Consider the following 19013-nt stretch of genomic DNA (forward strand, 5'->3'; position numbering starts at 1 on the left):
ACAGGGACATCCCAATCAATATTGGTGACTGGGGCTCTGCAGGCAATCATTGCCTGGCAATGCCGCCTTATCGTTGGTTCTAGAGCCAACTCACTTCCCCTAACAATTCGGTGCTGCTAGGGTTGAGGGTGGTAGGTGTGCCCAGGGTTGGCCCAGTTCCAATCATGCTGATTTATGTAAGTTATTGTTTTATTTTAAACATGCTGTCTTTTTTAATTCCTTTCCTGGGGCTGAAATTTGCCAGTAGTATAACATATTAAATACTGACAGCAGCATATTTTGATAAAATCTCATGGTGACTTTGTAACAAGAGACCTCACTGTTCTCTGTCATATAGTCTTCAAGGAGTGACAAAAGTCTCTTTCAAGGTGTGAATTGTGTGTTGACCTAGAGTGATATAGTGGAGTTCAATAGTACTAGGAAACTGCAAACTTTGATAACAGTGAATTAAAATATTTTGATCTTAAAGTTAAAAATATTTTCTCTTCTAATTTTTTCTCTTTCATGGTAACAATCAATGATTCTGAAGAGCAAAGTCAGGAATAATCTGAAAATTGCTAGGTGTAGTCCAAAGGTGTGTGTGTGGGGGGGAGACGTGGGGGAGAGTGTTGGGTAGAGGCAAGGACGTAAACTTGCAGCAGGATATTTTGCACTGTTTAAGACCTTCATGTACTGTTTCAGACTTTTAAATAAAATTGGCAGAAGGATGTTTAAAATCAAAATCAGCTGTTTTGTTACCAATTTTTTTTGCTATATATTATGGTAACCCATAACAAAGGGGTTATAGACCCTTCATTATTTCTCTTTTGATACAAAATGTTATTACTGTTATCATAGGCTCCGTGCCATTGTGCAAGGAAAAAGTAAAAAAAAATGGTTAGACTTTTTTACATGAAATAACTTACTAACTGTTCCAAATATAGGTTTGACTGGATATAATTAAAGTTTCAAAAAAAATACTTTCTTTGAATTTCAGTTATCTCTTAGATAATATTTGTTCAAATTGGGTACTGGCTCTAAATCATCCTCCAAAAAGAACTACTATGTTTTTTTAAAATGTCATTAAATTATTATCTTTTAATGATAAGACTTAGAATGTAATTACAAAGATATCAGCACTGCACTGTCTGTAGCACTGTCATCCCATTGTTCATCGATTTGCTCAAGTGGGCACCAGTAATGTCTCCATTGTGAGACTTGTTGTTACTGTTTTTGGCATATCAAATATGCCATGAGTAGCTTGCCAGGCTCTGCCATGCAGGCAGGATACTCTTGGTAGTTTGCCGGGCTCTCCAAGAATGACAGAGAAATCAAATGTGGGCCGGCCTCGTGCAAGGCAAATGCCCTACCCGCTGTGCTATCACTCCAGTCCAATTACAAAGATGTTATCATTTAAAACTTTCATGATTGTTTTGAGATATTATATATTTCAGGTGGGGTTTTTAATGTATTTTCATGTTTTCTATTAGGTTCCCATTCATCACCTTTTCCAACATTAGTTGACTCATGTTTCTTTCAGCAGCACATGTGCCAATATTAGTAAATTACCCACCATGAGCAAAATGATCCACTGGTTTAAAGGGACTATAGAGAGACAGGTGAGTGCTAAAAAGTTTGGTACATGAAAGGCTGAGATCATACGTTTCAAAATGATGTAAAGTTGAAACAAGAATTTGCTCTTTTCTTTTTGGGATGACTCTGCAGTTTTATGTGCCAGATGGAAATGTAACAAATATTATAGATTTAAGATCAGAAGAATGGGAATTGGTGGGACTAGTCACCTTCTGCTTGCAGTTGTGCAGTTATATCTCTTGCATGACAGAGAGAGGAAAGATGGGTTAGAGTTGGGAAATTTTTAGGATTAAGTTCAGAAAGAGTCAGAGGGAGGATTCTTTGATGGGATCAACAAGCAACTGCTCAGAACCACTGGTGGGAACTGGCAGACAGAATGTGGCTCCCACGTGGTGTTAAGGGTCCCTTGCAGTCCCGAGCAGTCTGCTGGAACTGGGATCAGTGAACACAGTTAGTGATTTTTGCAGAAGCTCTCAACAGTTTTACTTACATGGTGGAAATAAATAAACACAACAATTTTAAATAGATCCACATAGCCTGAAGTCAAAAGTAGACTGAAATAAGCATGAAATCAAAATAAGTATGAGTTTCAGAGATAAAACTGAGATAAATGCTGTCTTGCCATATTTAGTATATGGTATCTTCTCCTTAGACATTGCCATTTTTATTTATTTATATTTTTTTAATTAAATTGAATCACCATGAGATAGTTACAAGCTTTCATGTTTGGGTTACAATATCACAATGATCAAACACCCATCCCTCCACCAGTGCACATTCCCCACCACCGATATCCCGGGTATACCCCCCCTTTTCCACCCTCTTCCTGCTTCCATGGCAGACAATAATCCCCATACTCTCTCTCTACTTTTGTTTTTTGTTTTGTTTTGTTTCGTTTTGGTTTTAGTGAGTCACAGTGAGGGTACAGTTACAGATTCACACCTTTTCGTGCTTGTTTTTCCCTCATGCAATGTTCGAGAGCCCATCCCTCCACCAGTGTCCATTCTCCACCACCAATGAACCCAGTATCCCTCCCACCCCCGAACCCATCCCCCCACCCCACCTCGCCTCTGTGGCAGGGCATTCCAATTTGTTCTCTCTCTCTCCTTATGGGTGTTGTGGTTTGCAACAGGGGTATTGAGTGACCATTGTGTTCAGTCTCTAGTCTACTTTCAGCACGCATCTCCCTTCCCGCGCAGGATCTCCAATCACATTTTACTTGGTGTTCCCTTCTCTATCTGGGATGACTTTCCACCAACATGTGAGGCCCACTTCCAAGCTATAGAGCCAACCTCTTGGCATTATATACTACTGTTCTTGGGTGTAAGTCTCCTACTCTGTTATTTTATATTCCACAGATGAGTGCACTCTTTCTATGCCTGTCCCTCTCTTTCTGACTCATTTCACTTAGCATGATACTCTCCATGTCTATCCATTTATAAGCAAATTTCATGACTTCATCTCTCCTAATAGCTGCTTAGTATTATTCCATTGTGTAGATGTACCAAAGTTTCTTTAACCAGTCATCTGTTTTAGGGCACTTGGGTTGTTTCCAGATTTTGGCTATTGTGAACACTGCTGAGACATTGCCATTTTTAAATGTAGCTTAATAAATGGACCCTTCAGATGACATAGCCTTCCTTGCAGTGCTTCTCAACCCTGGACATGCATGAGAAATGCCTGGAAGACATGTGAAAATGGGATGCTGATTCATTAGGGCTGGGATGTGTCCCTAGAGTGTACATTTCTAATAATGTCTCATGCTCTGCTGAGACTGTTTGATACAGACAACATATGTTGACAATTACTGCTCTAAATCAAATACAAAAGCACAGGGCAGATATCTGCAATGGCCCCAGTTGCTAGAGCTCAGATCTGTATTTCATTCATGATTAATTTTATTTTTGCCTATCATGGTGTCTGGCAACATTGGTAGCCATAGATGTTTGTTTGTGGTTTTGTTTTATTTTGTTTTGGTTTTGGTTTCTTTCATTCTGTATTCAGGGGCATGAACCAGACAAGGGCATAGAACAAAAGTCACATGAGAATGAACAAGGAATTGCTATGTCCCTGGCTTCTATGAGATGGGCACCACTAACCAGATGCCCCCTTATCAAGCCATAACTGTTTTGAAGATAAAAATAGCATTACCTAAGTGTTCTCTGCAAATAAGCAGGTATGTTCTGCCTGTGACAGCGACAGCAGAGAGCACTTCCTCACTCACAAAAATTGCTTGTGAATGATACATTTCTGACCCAAAGGAATAAAGTACCAAGTTATTGACACAACCTAAGCTCCACACTAATAGCTTTTACTTCAGAATATGATCTTAGTGCTATATAAAGATTTTTAAAGGTCACAACTAACTAAAAATGTAAATCTTTTTTAACTATAAAATGTCAAAAAGTATATGACTTGCTCCTTTAAGCAACGCATTATATTTAATATTATAATCTCCATTTCGAAGGGAAATCTTATATTACTTGTGCATAACTACTGGTGGAACTACAACTATAGTCTCTGAAGTTTTATAAAGTCACTGTGGGTCTATATCTTCCTAGGTCCTTTGCTCAGATTTCTTTCTGCATCTTACCAGTCAACTGACAGTCCTCTATTTTTTATTTATTTAGGAAGGGTTTCAGGACAAACCTGGTGGTGTCAGGAGATATTCCTGGCTCATGCTCAAGGGACCTTAGGCAGTGTCAGGATGGAATCAGAGTCAGCTGAAGTGGCCGCATAGCAGACAACTTGCCTACCCTCCTGTGCTCTGTCTGGCCTCCTAATTAATCCTTTTAAAATCACTCTCTTCTCTAGACTTTCTGTCAACTGGTTTGCCTTCTGCTTCTTTTAGAAATGATTGCTCTCGCTCCCTCTACTGAAGACGAGAAACTTGAAATACTGCAATGCCCTGGAACTCTACCTCACTGTCTTCTTCTCCCTCCATGATCTCATCTAGCTCCAGGCCCTCATTAGCAGGACCAGGCTAGTGCCATATCTCCAGATAGAAGATTAAACTCTAGGTCTCTTACACTGCTAGGCGCTGCTCTCTTCCCTCCTTTCTTACCACTTCTAATCTGCCCAGCCTTTTTAATGTCTGCCACTCTGGCTTCCTTCCCCTCCAGCTAACAAACTCCTCCTGCCTCTTGACTTTATTCATTCATAGCTGCTATCTCCTTTGTATCTAGGGTCATCTCGAACCCCATGATGTTCCCAACCACACTATCCATCACTATTCCACTATAGTTTCTTCAGGACATTTCTTTGAAATTATCTAAGTAATATTTGTTTAAATAATCATCAGTATTATTTTGGCAAGTAGGTTGAAAATGCCAAGCAGGAAGGTATTTTTTTCCTTCTTTACCAAAGGCTTCACAAATCTCCTTGACGGAAATTCTCATCCCTGGCTCTGCTGGCTCCCGGGTGCCCGTGGGCCTCTCTGTGGTGGCCCCTCCTGGCATGGAGTCACCATCTCCAAGCCTGCTGAGATCTCCAAGTCTGCTTGGATTGGGACTGAGCCTTCTCCATCCAGATTCCCCATTTTTCCAGTAGCTTGGCAGCCACACTCACAAACTGCCCCCAGCTTCGTGTAATCCCAATGGCCAACATCCAGAGACTGTAAGACTAAGTTACCAGAAGGGCATCTAATAGCCCTGTTCTCCTTCTTGGAGAACCTGACAAGCTACCAAGAGTTTATTTCCCGCAAGGGAGAGCCTTGCAAGCTCTCCATGGCGTATTCATATCCCAAATACAGTAAAAGATATATACATCCCTCTTGGAGAGCCCGGCAAGCAACCAAGAGTATCCCGCCCACAGGGCAGAGCCTGGCAAGCTACCCATGATGTATTCTATATGCCAAAAACAGTGACAATAGGTCTCATTCCTTTGACCCTGAAAGAGCCTCCAATCATTGGGAAAGACAATTAAGGAGAGGCTGCTAAAATTTCAGGGCTGAGTGTAATAAAGATGTTACTAGTGCCCACTCGAGTAAATCGACGAACAACGGGATGACAGTGATACACTGATACCAAAGGCTTATTTCAAAAAGAGTATAACACACATGCACGTTGAATTACTAAGTCTTTTCTTCTACAATGTGATAGTGCCTCTGAAGGAATTGATTCAAGTTTTATCAGAATTGACTCCAATATGTGGATTAATGAACTGTTCCTATCACTGACAAATTCATACTCTTAAATCTGTCCTTCTTGAATCCTAAAGACAAATGCTTGGATTATATAACCAGAAATCTCATGTCCTTATGTTGTCCTTAATATTTTTAGTTCAGATAATAGGCTATGTTTTCAACTCAGAATAAGCCTTGAGGCTAGTATTTTCAAACTGTTACAAACAAATTTTCTTTTCATTCAGGTACACCAGAATATTTTATAGGCTTCAACGTGAAAATTAATGAAGCTCCATACTGACCTACAATTTCAGCTCAAATAAATGTGCCCTTGATTATTTGCTTTGTGTTATTGTTCAGCATTTTATGTTCCAGATTTAAGGTACACAAGAGAAATAAAGAAACCATATTCCTGAAGCTGTTTACAAAGTTATTCTTATCCCATGTTTAAATTCTATTGCTCTGGCATTTACAAACAATGGAAATCGCCTTTTGTCAGGTTCTTATAATCTGAAATGTCCTAGCATTCTGCTTTTGGTTTAGAGTTAACGCGAATTTGGTTACATTTCCTACCACAACTCATAAATTCTCTTTGAATCTTTGATAAGCATGCGGAATAAAAGCAATATTCATTCATCCCAACATAAACCAAGGAGCAATTGCCTTGTTTCCATGGCAAAACTCCTTTGTTCATAGGTTTGTGTTTTCTCCTTTTATTTATGTGCCTCTTCTTAAAAACACTTGACTGAGAAAAACTTCCACTGATTAGAAGATGCTTCAAGTTCTAGAAATTTCTGAAAAACACTGCGTTATTAGAAGCAGCTGTTGGCCACAAGAATTATTTACCCTATACCACTGCTAAGCTAGGTCATGTAATATACAGGTTTGTCCAGGTTCCTTTTAATAAAACTTATTTTCCTTTAGGTCTTGTCCTTATTAGTCCATTCAAATGGTAAGTTTTCCAAAGCATTCACACTGAGATGCATGCTTCAGGTGATTTTATTCACTGTACAGATAAACCCCTATATATTTCTGTGAGCCCCTACCCTTCGAGCATTATCTGTACTGGCATCTATTGATGTACATGAGAATAATCTAGGGATACCTCAAGTAACACATGTCAAATAACTCAAAATCTTTATACCCCACTGACTTCTTTCTGCCTGCATGCCTTCACAATTTATGCCATTAACAGGACTACTTATTAGCTCATTTCCCAAGCTGGAATCATTGAATTTTTTTCCTGAGTTTTATCCTTCCTCCCTATCTATAATAACCTGTTACCTAAATTACAAATTTTAACAAAGAATATGCTTACACTATAAGTTCTTTCCATTTTCTCTAACCCTCTTGGGAACGCAGTTCATCTCTTCTGCATTTTTGTTTTGGGATTTGAGGATAGATGGGCATTCTGACTAGACACAAACTCAATCCAGTCCATTAACCCACTCTTAATTTTATCTTCAGAAAGATTTTTGCAATGAGAGCAGTGCTATCTAATAGAAATGTAATGGGAATTCCATGCACAAACATAAAGTTTCTAATAATCACATTATAAAATTTGAAAAAATAAAATCAAGTTGAAGATTATGTTGTTTTAAAAGCAATATATCAAAATTTAATGAAGATATAGGTGAAGAACTAGAACTAACAGACATGGCATATATCAGTAAGTCTGAAAAGAGTGTTGGCAGGGTTTTGAGAAAGGAACCATCATTCATTGTTGGTAGGAATGCTGTCACTCCAGAATCCTCAGAAATACCCCTATAAATAGGTTCTAGTCTAGGGAACAGCAGAATGATGGACACAGAAACATTACATAAAAGTAAGGAGCAGGGAGAATCTATTTGCTATAGTTTGGGATCAGTTTTTCAAAGTGCTAAAAGAAAGTACTACTCTGTATGTAGTTCATACTCAAATATACATGGGAACACAAATGTTTGCACCAAAGTTTACCAAATGATGCAATCTTTATGGCATAAATATTAGGGAATTTATTTCAGTAAATTGAAGAGGAATTGGGATATTAGAAATGATAGTAAAAGAAAGACTTGTTTGTTACTGTTTTTGGCATATCGAATACGCCACGGGTAGCTTGCCAGGCTCTGCCGTGCGGGTGGGATACTCTCGGTAGCTTGCCAGCTCTCTGAGAGCAATGGAGGAATCGAACCCAGGTCGGCCGCATGCAAGGCAAATGCCCTATTCACTGTGCTATCGCTCCAACAGTAACAAGTCTCACAATGGAGACAATACTGGTGCCTGGTCAAGCAAATCGATGAACAATGGGACAACAGTAAAAGAAAAATCGTATCCCTATCAGTGTCATAGTATATAACATGCTTTTAAATTTCAGATACTCTTAGATATAAAGAGAAAAAAACAAACAATAGCTGAGTGATTACCTTGCTCCAGAGAACAAAGTATTAGAATTGCCCAATGGTCTGCAGAAACAGAAACCTCTGTAACAGAGTTCAAGAATCTGCTAGCTCACATTAGCATCTGTTCTGACATCTCAGCATCAGGACCCTGCTTCACAAGGTCTGTTATGGCTGTTTTCTGGACAACTCCCTTCCAGTGTCAGGAGGAACCCCCAGAAATCCTGCTTCCATCACCCCACGGAAGCTGTGCTCTAAGACTGTGGGGCACTGGAATCCCCAAGTTGCTTCACTCCAGTGCTTGCACTGCTCTTCCCTAGGTCTGCCCTCCAGTGGCTGTCGAGGCCCTAGGGTGTGCAGCCCAAGGATGGCTGAGACACAGCTTAGTGCAGAGCAGGGAGTCTGGGGAGAGCTTGGTCACACTCACAGATGTCTGTGTATATGTCGCTTGGGACAGGGGGTGAATTCAACTAGGAAGGAAATTGGACAAGGCTGCAAACGAGGCCCTTCATTGACCTTCCTGCCCTATGCTCATAAAAACAAACAGTGTCTGGTTTGCCCTCGTATTTGACGGAGTAAGAATGACAGGGGGAGAAGAGAGAATTCAGACAGGAAGAAATGGAGCTGAAAACTGACTTTTAAAAAATGACCTGAGATAACTACATACACCATTGTAAACATATTTCCTTAATGATAATCACTGTCATCCCGTTGCTCATCGATTTGTTCGAGCGGGCAGCAGTAACGTCTCTCGTTGAGATACTTATTGTTACTGTTTTTGGCATATCCAATATGCATGCGTAGCTTGCCAGGCTCTACCGCGCGGGCTCGATACTCTCGGTAGCTTGCCGGGCTCTCCAAGAGGGGCGGAGGAATCCAACTTGGGTCGGCCGCATGAAAGGTGAACGCTCAACCACCGTGCTATCGCTCCAGCCCTTAATGATGGAATTAAGGCAGAGCCTCTGCCTGCCCCCACTGCTTTGTTAAGATGTATCTGTAGAAGTAAGTGGTGGGAGTGGGGATTAATAAGCAGCCTTAAAGGCAACAAGGGTCTTGGAAGGAGAGAGCTGTTGGCACTGGCAAATGCAGCCAAGGCGTGCTGGTGTATTTTAAAGCACTAATCAGGGGTAGGAAATTGAGGAATGGAACTGAAAGCAGTTCTGATTCAAGTGAAGGATTTCTAAGAGAGAGCTGAACAGTTTAAAGGTGGAGAGAAAGAATCTAGTGAAAATCTAAAGATACTGAATATCAAGTAGTAATCACAGAAGGACTGTGAAGGAAGAGATATTTGAGCCTCTTAACATTAGACATTTACCATGTGGCTATTGAGCACTTGAAATGAGCTTCATTAAACAGAAACCCACCAATCTCACATTGTATTCTGCACTTTAGTATAAAAAAATTAACAATTTTCCATGAATAATTTTATGTTGAGTACATATTGAAATATCAATTTCTGGTATATTGAATTAAAGTTATTAAAATTTGGCCTTTTTTTACTTGAAAGATATTGGTTACTAGAATGGGGGGGTGAACAGGGGTTCCCTGCCCACACAATGCTCAGCAGGGTCCAGGAGCCACTCCCAGTCACACTTGACCAACTGGCCAGATAGTTCAATGCTAGGGACATGCAATGCTGGGGACCACCAGGCCACCTCTGCAGTGCTGCATCTAGAGCTGATTTATAGATTGCCTGTCACCCGCTCTGTATGTGGTTATGCTTATACCTTAGTATTGTGTCTTAGGTTAGGCAATTTATTGTTTTATCAGAGTAACCATTCTTTCTTCATTAACTCTATTCTCAGAGTCCAGTTATACATATATTTTTCTGCTTATTGTAGTCCAAGCTCATTGATGCTTTGTGATTACTTTTATAGTTATTTTTCCTTTGTCTCTCAGTGTTTTCATTTTGGATAGTTTCTACTTCTACATTTTCAGATAGGGCTGGAGTGATAACACAGTGGGTGAAGGCGTTTGCCTTGCGTGCAGCCGACCCGGATTCAATTCCTCCACCCCTCTCAGAGAGCCCAGCAAGCTACCGAGAGTATCCCACTCGCACGGCAGTGCCTGGCAAGCTACCTGTGGCATATTTGATATGCAAAAAAAAAAAAACAGTAACAGCAAGTCTCACAATGGAGATGTTACTGGTGCCCACTCGAGCAAATCGATGAGCAATGGGATGACAGTGCTACAGTGATACATTTTCAGATTCACCTCTTTCTTATATGACATAAATCCTATGTAGTATTTTTTCACCTCACATGTACTTGTTTTATTTCTAGAAAATCAATTTGAGTGTCTTTTAGACCTGCTGTGCCTGTTTCACTTTGTGTTTGATAACCAGATATGTTGGGTTGAAACTTGTTGGGTGGTGGACTCACTTTTTTTTTTTTCTTTTTGGGTCACACCCGGTGATGCTCAGGGGTTACTCCTGACTCTGATACTCCTGGCTCTGCACTCAGGAATTACTCCTGGCAGTGCTCAGGGGACCATATGGGATCTGGGGATAGAACCCAGGGTGGCTTCATGAAAGACAAATTCCTTATTCGCTGTACTACCCCTGGCCCCTGGACTCACTTTTTTATTTATAGAAGTATTCTTGAACTTCATTTTGTGGTAGTGTCACATTGCTTGAAAACAGCTTGATCTTTGAAGTCCTGCTTTTATGATTATTGGTCAGAAAAGTCTGGAGCAATCATAATGAAAAGTTAGCTACTGCAAGACCTTCCTGATGACTCTTCCCACTGTCTCACCCTGTGCAATCCCCACACACTCCTCTCTAGCTTCTTCTTAGGATGTGCTGGTTGGACTCTGTGTGTCTCTGCAGCTTTCAGTGAGTCTCCTCCCTCCCCATCTCTCTCTCCCTCTCCTTTGCTCTCTCTTCTTCTCTCCCTCCCTGACTGCACTCTGTTTCACAAGTCAGAGAGTCTGCCTGCACCCTGGCTTGAAAGCCCTCTGGCATAAGCAGGAACAGTTGTCAAGCTCATCTCATTTCCTGCCCATCTCCCAGGGATGGATCACTGTCCTTCATTGCCTGCTGTCCAATGCTTTGGAAGGTGTTATTTTATACAAACTTATATAAAATCCACTTTACTTTTTCCATTGTTTTATTTTCCAGGGAGGAGGTAGAGTCCATTCCTTGGGACCCTGCTTTAGGCAAGTACTTCATCTCTTAAGCACTGTATGGGTCCTTTGAGAAGTTCCTAATCTCTATTTAGTATGATCTCCAGATGCTCCTTCATATCTTTCTTACAATTTGAAGTCTTTTATTTATTTTTAATCTAGTGCTTGACACTAAGGACACAAGTCAAGTAATATTCGCTTGAAAATCACTGACTGGGACTTCCTGGCATGAGTTTGTTATTTTTCTTATTAGTAAAAATATCAAATTGTTTAATTTTTCATTGAAATACATTCAGTGTTTAATTTTTTCACCCATCTTATTACTCAACTTCAAATGTGTCGATTAAAATAAAATCTGTTCACACCATTTTACATCAAAAATTGTGTTTTAGCAATTTGGTATTAGAGGCTTTGGAATAAAGACAGTGTCCTCATGTCTATTGCTTTTCTGACTGGCATCATATAAACATCATTCTAATTTAGGATGAAAATAAGAAATGCTTTTAAGATAATCTGTTTGGAATGAGAGCTTTATTCTGTGGTATGATTTTTATTTTTTAAAGACTTTGTCTTTTTCCCATTTAACCTTTTTTCCTTAAAATGTCATTGCATTGCATTTTTAAATGGTGAACAATTGCTATCATTGTATCACTGTATCGCTGTCATTCCACTGTTCATCGATTTGCTCAAGCTGGCACCAGTAACGTTTCCATTTGTCCTAGCCCTGAGATTTTAGCAACCTCTCTTTACTCGTTCTTCCCAACGGTGCCACATTGGAGGCTCTTTCAGGGTCAGGGGAATGAGACCCATCATTGTTACTGTTTTAGGCATATCGAATACACCACAGGGAGCTTGCCAGACTTTGCCAGGTGGGCAGGATACTCTTGGTAGCTTGCTGCGTTCTCCAAGAGGGAGAACTAGACAGTAAGAGGTCGCTTCTGGGAGCTGTGTTCTGTAGTTTCTGGATCTTGGTCATTCATGGGATTACACGGCACTGGAAGGGGTGCAGTTTCTGGGTGTGATTGCCTAGCTACTGGAAAAAGAGGGATCTGGGTGGAGGAGGCCCAGTCCCAATCCGAGCAGGCTTGGAGATCTCAGCCCTAGGTCCCGTACACCTGGGTTCCTCTGCTGGTTCCTTCATGTGTGAGGCTCGTCCAAGTATGTGAAGAGCAACCTTGAGCATAGCTGTGGCTGGGTCCCAGAGGTCTTTGGCTGCTGGGGCTCTGCTCAGGGCAGGGAGGGAAACTCAACCCACCCCCCTCCAAGATGCCCCGTTGAAGACAGCCAGGCACAGGGGCAGGAGAACAATTGCTATAGCTTTCATATATTGAAACCAGCTAATACTGGTATTTACTAATATTTGGGTAAGAGATGAATTGTCTTTCAAAATAATAATTTTAAAAATAGCTTTTCTTTATCACTACACTCAGGGACACAAAAATAATTTCAAACAAAAACCCTGACAAAATCATTTCATCTAAGTCATTGAAGTCCACTTAGCCATGCTTTATCGTATTCAAGTCTTACAAAAAATCCAAAGATATCTAACATGATACTGCACACAGTTGCAGTGGCAATGAAGGCTGTTTCCCTTTACATCAAGCTGAGTGGCCTATAATTTATTTCCATTTTGACATTGAAGATGGTGTCATACCCCAAAAGCTCAGGTTTCAGTTCCACTAGACCACTTCCCTCTCTCTCCCTCACTTCAGACATAAAGATTGTTTATACACTTGATATACACTCCTTTTAACCAAAGGAGTTAAGATATATTCCAGAGATACAGATATACACTCTAACCAAAGGAGTGTATATCAAGTGTTCCCACGGCCCCCTCCATAAGTTTGATTACTTTGCTAGGGCACTCCAGGAACTAACTTTAAATACTAGTTTACTCAGAAGCATATCAGTCTACCACAAAATATATTAACATGTACAAATCAACAACCAAATAAAGACAAACAGAGAACGGTATGGGAAAATGTGAAGTGACTCATCTCCCAATTCTTGCTCACCAGCTTGGAAGCTCTTCTAATCCTGCCCTTTTGGGATTTATATAGTGACTCCATCACACAGCATGGTTTATTAAATCATTGGGCTTTGGTACTAGTTTCATATCTCTTCCCTCCCACCGAGGTCAGGGCAGAACTAAAAGTTCTAACTGTTCTAATTGTAATAAGGTTGATTATTCCCACAAATAGCCCTTCTGTAGGTGATAATGAAAACCGTTTAACATAAGAGCACATACATTTTTTAATTACTTGGGAAATTCAAAAGTTTTAGGAGATTTATGCTATAAATGGAATAAATGTCAAATATGTGATATGTATGTATTTTTAAATACATAATGACATAAAAGCTTAGTCTGTCATACTGATTGAAATATCAGATATTTTACATAATCAAAGCATTAATATTTCATGGTTTAAACAATTTCCTTAGGATGCCACAGGATCTAAGGATATATAAAGGCTTGTTAACTCAAAGATATGGATAAAAAAATTATTAGAATATTTTTGAAAAATATTTTGCTCGTTTTCCTATGCTGTATATTTGGTTTACCACAAACTTGGAGAGACCCCTCAGTCTTCTGAAAGCAGAACATACAGCCTAACCTTTGTAGAACTGAATATTTAGATAAATCCTCCTATGAATAAGTAGGTAAATGGCCTTGGATATTAAGGGAACAGTATGTAGCAAACTATCCTGAATAGCTTAAAGATAATCTAATTGCTTATTTATTATAAATCTCCACTGCCTATCAGTATATTTTATTACTTATGATTCTATAGCAATAAAAACAAACTGTTCTATATCCTCAGTAGCTTTCACCTACTTACTGGTATGTAAAGATGACTCATGGGTCATATTTCTGTAAGCAATCTCATGTAAATTTGACAGATGAGTATATATGTCAAATTTATCCTCTCCACTGCCAGTATTTGCAATGCTTTTTTTAATTTATTCTCCAATCTACTCTTTTGTAACACCTCTATGGTCAACCAATTGAAGCACAAGTCTGTTGGAATTGGAACTGAAATTTAAGTTGCAGGTTTGTTGTCAGGCTAACCTGGTTCACTCAATTATAAAACCTTTGCAGTAGTCAGAGGCCTCCTAGTCATCTTTGTTCAGTCACTGCACCACAGGGGAACCTGAATAATGATGTGGTGAGCAAAGGAGGGAGAGGCGGGAGGGGGGATGGGAGGGGGCAGTGTCACTCAAACAGCTGTTTTCAATGGGCAACCCTAGTCTGAGATTATGGGCATGGTCACAATGCCAGAAAATATTATTATTTTTTGTAGATGTGCAGTTTCATTTCTTTTGCAAGGGGGCCTCTCAAGCAATACTTAGGCCACTCCCAGAGATGCTTGGCCAACCATGCTTCATGGCTTCAGTGGTGGAGTCAGTGGCTAAGCACATTATTTGATACATCATAGAAAAGAGGAAAGGAGTCGATATAAACTTCCTCGATATTTTTTCATTTGGCACTAAAAACTGAACACATGAAAATTATTTTGAAGGAAGTGAAATGGTTTTTCTTCCTGAAAGATATGATCTTACTATCTTTTGGTTCCCTCAAATGTCCCACTCGACTTGAAAATTTGTCTTAATAATCCTGAAATAACTAAGAAGAATATAATTTTCTCTCTAGTCCTGCAATTTTCTTATGTATTTTCTGCCATCCTATGTCTCCCATAAAATGTCTCAAGAATTATAATAACAAATCTTAAGGAAAAAACTTGTCAACTTTTGTTCTCTGAAAAGTAAGAAAGTTTTTGGAATTACAAAGATGTTAGTGAAAACATTTGAAATTAAGGATGGGTATAGTTGGACCATCATGGAAGAGCCTGGCAAGCTCCCCATGGTGTATTCAATATGCCAAATAAGTAACAATAACAGGTATCATTCCCCTGACCCTGAAAGAGCCTCCAATCATTGGGAAAGATGAATAAGGAGAGACTATTAAAATCTCAGGGCTGGAACGAATGGAGGCATTACTGGTGCCCGCTCGAGTAAATTGAACAACGGGATGACAGCAATACAGTGATACAGTGATAGTTGGACCAAATAATAAAAAATAAAATAATTTTGAAAACCAGTGTAGCAGTTTTATGATACTTTGATAAAATTTTGAAAAAAAAATTGAGGCATGGGATATTTTATTTGAATTGTGGTTGATTTTTAATGCCATTTTTTCCTCTGGTATGGTTTACAGTCACTTATCTCCCCTCTCCAATGGCTGACCAGTTGTGCTGATTTGCAAATTTACAAAGAGGATAATTTTATGTTAGGCCTGGACTGTTTCCTGGCAGTGATTTTCTTTTCCCTATGCCAGAAAAATAAAAATCTCTTTCCCAGTAGTTAATCCTCCATCTTTTTATTTTATCACTTTCAAATTGATTTGAATGAGTTCTTTGGTGAAGACCAAATCAAAACTGCTTCACACTCATACTGGAAAACCTGGCAATTTTAGAATCCTAACTTTCAAAGTTTGTGGTGTTTGTTTTTCCATGTTTTCCCCCTTTCTCCTTGCTAAAATATTTATTGGTATAATTACCTCTTTTTCCTTGGAAAATGACAGAAGTAGGCAGATTCACAAATGGAAGATGATAATCTTTGGTAAAAGTTAAGATAGAAGGTAGATCTGAGAGGAGTAAACAATCTGGGGGGGGCAGCTGGGGTGGGGGCACTGAAGAAGATCTGAAATAGAAAACTGAAGGGAGAGCCAAAAACTAACATTTTTCTCCAAGTAGTAAAAAAAAGCATTAAATGAATTAACTTATTTCTTTTTTAAAATAGCTACATCAAGAGATGGTTTAGTTAAAAAAAAAAGTTTAAAAATGTATGATCTATACTTTGATTCTTTAGATTAATCCCCAACAGCCAACAGAATTCCTATTTCCAAAACCCTACCCAAATCACTCCCTTGATATCTAATCCCTATTGGGGGAAAAAAAATCATCATCTTAGTTTGGACAAAGAACTTTTATAAGAATTTTGAAAACAAATTATTTTAATTTTAAAAATTATTTAGTATGTTCAATACATTGCAAAACCACATTTCTGCAGAACAGACCAAGGGTTTTGGTCTTACCTCTGTTACGCACTGACTTAGATGACACTGAAGGGAAAGGGTACCTCACTGTGTTCTCTTTTATCCTATTTGGGACAGATGCCAGAATAAAATAAGGCAGCCTCCTTTTTAGAGCAGATTTGACTGTCACCAATTCAGATCTAACAGATTTACTCATCCTTCTAAATACTGACTTCCAAGTCTTAATATGGTTTTCCTCTAAAACATCTTCTGTTTCTAGAACCCACATTATTTTTCCCTCCCAGGGAAGTTTTTCCCTCCCCAGGAATGAGCTCATGTCAGGTGGAAATGAAGACCCAGACACTGCAGTAAGAGACCTGTTTTCAACACCAGTGTTTTCAGTACTAGGGCTTGGGCAATCTCTTCTATAGCCTCGGTTTCTCTGTTTACAGTTGAAAAAGTAATGAATCTGTTGTCAGAATCCATGTTTGTGGACTATGGCTGGCATATAGTGAAGGCCCTCAATAAATGCTAACTTCTGGCCCTTGATAACAAAATAATATAGCAAGGAAAGAGAGCAATAAAGGGGCAAGTAGAAAAATGTGGCCTGGAGGTAAGAGGCCATGGACACAGGTTTTAGAGGGAAGGTGGTGATTCTTCAAGACCTTTAGAACCAACACTATTATACACTTGAGACCCAAACTAGGGTAATTGAACTTTAAAATGTGTATATTGAGGCAGAGCTGGAGTGATAGCACAGCGGGTAGGGCGTTTGCCTTGCACACAATCAACCCGGTTTTAATTTCTCCGCCCCTCTGGGAGAGCCTGGCAAGTTACCGAGAGTATCTCGCCCACACGACAGAGCCTGGCAAACTACCTGTGGCGTATTCGATATGCCAAAAACAGTAACTATGAGTCTGACAATGGAGACAATACCGGTGCCCACTAGAGCAAGTCGATGAGCTATGGGGTGACAGTGACATATTGAGGCAGGGAGGGACCCTGAGTACATTGGTGGAGGAATGCAGACACCAGCAGGGGCCCTGAAGTTTTAACACGATGCCTGCAACTCAGTAATTAATACTTTGTGAATCACAGTGTCTAAGTAAATAATTTTTGTTTGTTTGGGGTCACACCCGACTATGCACAGGGGTTACTCCTGGCTCTGCACTCAGGAATTACTCCTAGAAGTGCTCGGGAGACCATATGGAATGCTGGGATTTGAACCTGGGTCAGCCATGTGCAAGGCAAACACCCTACCTCTGTGCTATTTAAGTAAACAATTTTTAAATAACAAATTAACTTTTGTTATTCTAAATTGGATAAGGTAGACCTGGTAACTGTTCTCTTATATAAATATTTTTCCTAGGCTGGAGAGATAGTAGAGGGGTCAATGTTGATGCTTTGCATGTGGCAGATCCCAATCCCCAGGACCATATAAGGTCCCCTGACCACCACCAGGAGTGATCCCTGAGCACAGATCTGGAGTAACCCCTAAGCACTGGCAGGTAGGGAAAGAAAGAAAGAAAGAAAGAAAGAAAGAAAGAAAGAAAGAAAGAAAGAAAGAAAGAAAGAAAGAAAGAAAGAAAGAAAGAAAGAAAGAAAGAAAGAAAGAAGGGAGGGAGGGAGGGAGGGAGGGAGGGAGGGAGGGAGGGAGGGAGGGAGGGAGGGAGGGAGGGAGGGAGGGAGGGAGGGAGGGAGGGAGGGAGGGAAGGAAAGAAAGAAAGAAAGAAAGAAAGAAAGAAAGAAAGAAAGAAAGAAAGAAAGAAAGAAAGAAAGAAAGAAAGAAAGAAAGAAAGAAAGAAAGAAAGAATAAACAGAAAAATAAAAGGAAGAGGAGAAACAAGAAGAGGAGTTTCTTTCCCTTCACTTCTCTCTTCCTGTTCTATTCATCCAACTTCTAATCTTACAGTTTTCTCCTTCGTCTCTTCTGGAATTTCCTGACTACATATTCTGGGATATAACCTCTGTCTCAACGTATTTTTTTATGTTTTATTCCTATTTTCATTTGTCAAGAGTCCTTCTATCTTTTCTCAGTCTTGGCTCCTGTCCCCAGGACTCTTGCCACAATCTCAGTTCAGGCCCAGTGGCCCCAATGGAGTGATACATCTCTGAAGTCTGAGCTTTCCATTAGCCAGGTAGCCAGTGCGCATGCCTCTTTGTCTTGCTGTTTCCATTTCTAGTTGAGCCTGCTATACTGCACCATCTTCCCTCTCTGACAGGAGAAGATCATAGCCAAGCACAGATCACAGGCAAGCTCTGAGTTCAATGAGAGGTGAATGTTTTCACCTCAGGTGACAAGTTCCATGATCTTTTAATTTACTATAATTTTATCGTTACAGTATTGTCTTACCTTTAAATTATTGTGGCAAACCAGCAGGCATCATTTCTTATAAAAAAGCTATTTCTATTTCAGAGCCTGTGGCTTTCTCAATTCTAAGGCACTGAAGTGTTCATTTGCTCCTGTCAAGTTCCTTAATAGACTAAAAAGATATTTCATACATAATTCTGTCTTCTCTCTAATCTTTCTGTGAGAATTTTTTAAGTACTCAAAATCTGGAAATGCAAAAATCGTGTCATGCATCTGTTTATATCTACTCTGTCTTCAAATCTCTATGAAGAAAACAAACAGAAGAGGTTTCAGATCAAGGAGATCAAGGTGATAATTTTTCAGAAGGATGGTTGATGGAAGAAAGGGAGCACTAATGAAAACCACTGTTTGTTCAGACTATTTTGTCTTTTAAGGATGCTTCTAAGGTTAACTATAATCCCAACACTTCCTTCC

General features: G+C 39.7%; 1 protein-coding gene and 1 non-coding gene across 7 annotated transcripts in view; one reads left to right on the forward strand and one right to left on the reverse strand.

Moving 5' to 3' along the window:
* Positions 1–19013, forward strand: part of DLGAP1 (DLG associated protein 1) — a 938748-nt gene that overhangs the window by 477424 nt on the left and 442311 nt on the right. The gene's annotated exons all lie outside the window — the stretch shown is intronic.
* On the reverse strand, positions 3565–3698 carry LOC129403075 (small nucleolar RNA SNORA48). The gene has a single exon (XR_008629059.1). It is a non-coding gene; the product is annotated as a small nucleolar RNA SNORA48 (small nucleolar RNA).

This window comes from Sorex araneus, chromosome 2 (genome assembly GCF_027595985.1).
Source record: "Sorex araneus isolate mSorAra2 chromosome 2, mSorAra2.pri, whole genome shotgun sequence".
NCBI classification, from domain to species: domain Eukaryota; kingdom Metazoa; phylum Chordata; class Mammalia; order Eulipotyphla; family Soricidae; genus Sorex; species Sorex araneus.